At 39.0% G+C, this 5,083-nt stretch overlaps 1 protein-coding gene across 1 annotated transcript in view; it reads left to right on the plus strand.

Annotated features, from left to right (window-relative positions):
* The window catches only part of tenm3 (teneurin transmembrane protein 3), a 628,014-nt gene that overhangs the window by 136,835 nt on the left and 486,096 nt on the right, over positions 1-5,083 (plus strand). The window lies entirely within an intron of this gene.

Raw genomic sequence — 5,083 nt, forward strand, 5'->3', positions numbered from 1 at the left:
ACATGAGAGAACAAGTGCAGCACTTGACAGCATGCAAATTAAACAAAATTTTAAAAACATGACAGATGTGAAATTTTCATTTTCAGAATAATGCTAAAGTCATTCTGTTTCTGGCTTGTACTGAATGAGAAAGAAATGGAGCTCTGATTCAATTTTATCACAACACGGCACAAATTAGAACACTGCTCTTGCATTTGTCTTCTTTTTAAAATACTGTAATTGAAGGAAATTGCACTCATGTTACATAGCCTTGTTTAAACTGTGGACTGATGAATATGGGAGTCATCTGGTCATCTCAACATTAGCCTTATTCTCCAGCTAGGGAACATGTTGCACTACCAAACTGGAATCATGCCACCCATTTCTGATGCCCATTTTAATTTGATATTTTCAATAGAAGTCAGTTTCATCTGTCAAATCAAATGAGTGCAGTGACTTCTTGTGCTTGTGATGGTGGCTGTTAGACACTTTCTGTCTGATTACACCGTGAATATGTATAGGTTGCTCATACCAACTGATATTCTAAATAATTTCTGTATTAACAGTTGGTGTTGTTGTTGTAATAAATCTATTATAGTAAATGTGTATAAGTTCTCCAACAACATGAGGAATATGCATATCCCTCAGGACAGGCATACCTTTACCAGTACAGTGGTCTAATTCTACCTGTATTGTCCATTGTCATGTGTTGCCTTCATGATGAAGATGATGAAGGTCTGTTCATCCATATCCACAGCTGGAGATGCTTTGAAGCCCCTCTTTCACTGTATGAAATCAAGCAGAAAAAAAACACCTAACTCTTCTAACAGAAAATATAATAAAACAGTTGTCACCCATGCACAGCCTTGATCAAAGTCACCATCTACAACCTTTGAAAGAAGTTCACCAAACATCCTTTTCATTTGTTCACTCCTTGCGTAGCACTCTAGACTACAGCTAACACTGTAGTTAAAGGAGATTCCATTGGGGAGCGTGTAATAGACTCTGGCAGTAAATACACTGGCTTTGAACTGCAGGCTAGAGCACAGGCCATGGGTTTGGGCTGTCGGCAGAGCAGGGCTTTAAGAAAAGGCCAGAGGCTGAGGGCCGTGTGGATGGCCCTGTCACATCAAGTCTAGCCTTTCCCCACATACACTCGAACTTAAATGAGGCCAGACTATCAACGGCAGACGGACGGATAGAGTGCTGTGGCACTGGCAGCTAGTTTCACAGCACTGCTTTGCACTAATATAGCTTCTGATGTGGAGAAACGATTGCTCTTTTCAGATATTACACATTTTCATTAGAGAATCCAGCTCGGTTCATTACATAGAGAATTGAGCATCTGTGAAATCACTCTCTGCCACCTGATAGGCACCGACCAACCTTTCTGTGATGTATTTGTTACATTATCCTTTAGTCTGCACTGATATGGAGAAACTGTTGCTCATTTCAGAAAATGACAAATATTTAATTAGAGAGTCCATTGTGGTTCAGTTCATAGAGAACTGGGCATCTGTGAAATTACTGTCTGCTGCCAAATAGTCACTGACCAGCCTTTTTTGGAATTTATTTGGCAAATGTAGGAAACAACCAGGCATACTATACTGTAATTACAAGCAATGTGTTTCTTACGTATTTTCATGGATTCACTGTGTAAAGCCCTTAAACCCCAGGCTTTTGCTTCAGTTATTAAGCTTAAGACTTATTATGAGTTATTATACTTATTATAAGTATTATGAATAATTCAGCATTTTCTGTGAAATGGGCAGTTATGGAAGTGAGGAATGTAAGTGTGCGCCCTCACACAGTTAAGGGGAACTTCCATGGAGTTTAAGGTGTGAAGTATACTTTTTTCAAGCTGCATGTGAAATCACTGGTGCACATTTAAGGCTCACAGAAGTGTTCATGTGCTATTTTAGCCTCTTTTACAGAGAAACAGATGTTGATCCAAACCTTAAACATTCTTTCACCCACACAAACGTCCAGCCTTAGGCCTTCAGTTGTACTGGATCAAAGATAAGCTCCCTTGTCTGTAATGAAACACGCTGCATCAATTACTTCACAGTCCTTGAGGACAAAACAATGTTTATTCTTACTCGGTATGTTTCAGATTGCTTTTTTTTCACTTTCAAATGCTTCAAACAAAAAGTTACATTTTGGCCATTAGTGAGATTAATTTAAATTCATGGCCAGCTGAAAAAGAAATTCTTTACAAGCAATTTCACCATGTAAGAATTGTTTGCTCAAAAGAGAGCACTGTGCTGTCTTCTGAAATATTTTTTCTAATGTCTTCTGATATCTTTGGGGTCAGTTTGACCCTAGGGTGTTTTACCTATTTATTAGTAAATAAAAATTTTAAAAATATTAGAAATATCAACCTTTTACACCCATTTGTTTTGTTTGTTATGATTTTTATGATCTTCAGAAAACTTCCATCTGCCTTAAGACATTAACCTAACATACTTGTAGTAGTGCAAGAACCACAGAGTTTCCACAGTGTAGGGGAGTGGAAAACAAACAGAACTTGGATATTTCCCAGAGGTTTAAATTGCTAAAAATAAATTTTTTATACATTATATTTTTCCTTCTTTAAAACTCATAGAGCTTTCTTTGCTAACCTGCATATTCTCTAGTTTTTTTAATGTTTCCACTCCCAAATAATCATATACTTAATCCCCCTCAATCCCCCATCACATAACACACATACACATGATGCATTTTGCCATTGTTTTGGCTCTGGACTGTAGCACATCAGATGTGAAGTGAAACAATGGCTGTGAGGGTTAAGGGTGGCTTAAACTTTAAGCTTCAGTTTAAGGATATAGATGTCCATGTTGGTTGAACAATAAAGAAACCAGTGTCCTTTTTATTCTGTCATTTCAGGACCCTGTAAGTATAAATAGGCTCTTCAGTTGTTGCTTGTCTTACTGTGAGTTGCTGCATCGGTATTTATTAGAAATAAAAAAAGGCTAAGAAAAGGTTTAGAGCTGATTCTAGATATTAAGTTTGCATTTGGAGTCTTATGCTGTTTGGCTCTCAACATAAAGTTCTAAGAAGTTCCAGTGGCAGTAAAGCAGGTCAGAATGAGGCAGAATTAATAAATCTCCAAAAGATGATGCATGGTAATGTTACGCATATGAGCTTTTCAAGAGATTAAATCCTTTTCACAGCAGCCATAAAACAAAACTTCTGCTTGCTTTGGAGGTTCCACACCAGTGATGTAAATGTGCATGATATACAAAACCAGTGTAGGTGAACAAGCAAGTCAACATTTATATAATTTTATTGTGTTTAACCCCTTAAAATCCCAGGCTTTTTACATACTAAGTCGTACTGTTTGGTAACAGCAAGGGCAGTAGTGCAAATTGGCTATTTTTTTCTGAATATTCTTAGTTATGGAAGTGTGTAATAAAACTTTGGGTCTGCCAGTGGTCCCTGGGCATTTAAAGGGGTTAGTTAAATGCTAATTTTAACCGTGACAGTTGAATCAGACTTTTTCGATATAAAGAAAGCTGAAGATGTGTTGTCCATTTTATCTAGACATAGTTGTCATTGTGGAGGATGTGAATTGTTTTCTCAGCAGGAGGTCCTCACACTTCCCTTCGCACCCATCATTGCTCACTAGCAACTCAACACAGAATTACTTGTCAGACAGAGAGAGTGTCTTTAATTGGATTTTATTTATTTAAAATATCCAAGATGGTTTCCATTCCACTGGATGAAGAGCCACTAAGGGGCCTACAGACAGAAGCTACAGAAGCAAGAAGAAGTATATGAACATAACAGTAACAAACAACCCGGTAGACTATAGAATGTTACAATAATAGATGACTGAATTTTACTTTCAATCATAAACACAAAAAATGAAACTATTAAAAATACACTCCATACAGAGAAGAAAACACCAGCATGGCCTCAGGGAGTTTACCACATGATGCAAACCACTGGAAAGCTTGAAAAAGCAAAAGTCCAGATTAGAGTTTGCTAAAAAAAATACTAAATCATGTATTACGCATTACCCAAGCAAACAACATCATGTGTGATGCATGGGCCTGTATAACTGCAGTGGAACTAGAGCTGTCATCATTCTCCATGATTTGACAGCTGACAGTAGCAGCAGGTTGAATTTTGAAACAAGACAATTTGTGGGATTTTTCTACATATGCAATATATTGCCAAAAGTATTCAGTCACCCATCCAAATTATTGAATTCAGGTGTTGCAATCACTTCCATGGCTACAGGTGTATAAAACCAAGCACCTAGGTATGCAAGCTGCTTCTACAAACATTTGTGAAAGAATGGGTTGCTCTCAGGAGTTCAGTGGATTCCAGCATGGTACCATGATAGGATGCCACCTGTGCAATAAGTCCAGTTATGAAATTTCCTGGTTACTAAATATTCCACATTCAACTGTCAGTGGTATTTTAACCAAGTGGAAGCGATTGGGATCGACAGCAACTCAGCCATGAAGTGGTAGGCCACGTTAAATGACAGAACGGGGTCAGCAGATGCTGAAGCGCATAGTGCAAAGAGGTCGCCAACTTTCTGCAGAGTCAATTGCTACAGACCTCCAAACTTCATGTGGCCTTCAGATTAGCTAAAAAACAGAGTGTAGAGAGCTTCATGGAATGGGTTTCCATGGCTGAGCAGCTGCATCCAAGCCTTACATCACCAAGCGCAATGCAAAGCGTCGAATGCAGTGGTGTAAAGTGCCACCACGGATCTCTAGACCAGTGGAGACGTATTCTCTGGAGTGACAAATCATGCTTCTCCATCTGGGAATCCGATGGACAAGTCTGGGGTGGTTGCCAGGAGAACGGTACATGTCTGACTTCATTGTGCCAAGTGTAAAGTTCGGTGGAGGGGGGATTATGGTGTGGGGTTGTTTTAAGGAGTTGGGCTCAGCCCCTTAGTTCCAGTGAAAGGAACTCTTAATGCTTCAGACCAAGAGATTTTGGACAGTTTCATTCTCCCAACTTTGTGGAAACAGTTTGGAGATTGCCCCTTCCTCTTCCAACATGACTGAGCCCCAGTGCACAAAGCAAGGTCCATAAAGACATGGATGAGTGAGTTTGGTGTGGAAGAACCTGACTGGCCTGA

The sequence above is a fragment of the Pygocentrus nattereri genome, chromosome 5, assembly GCF_015220715.1.
Source record: "Pygocentrus nattereri isolate fPygNat1 chromosome 5, fPygNat1.pri, whole genome shotgun sequence".
NCBI classification, from domain to species: domain Eukaryota; kingdom Metazoa; phylum Chordata; class Actinopteri; order Characiformes; family Serrasalmidae; genus Pygocentrus; species Pygocentrus nattereri.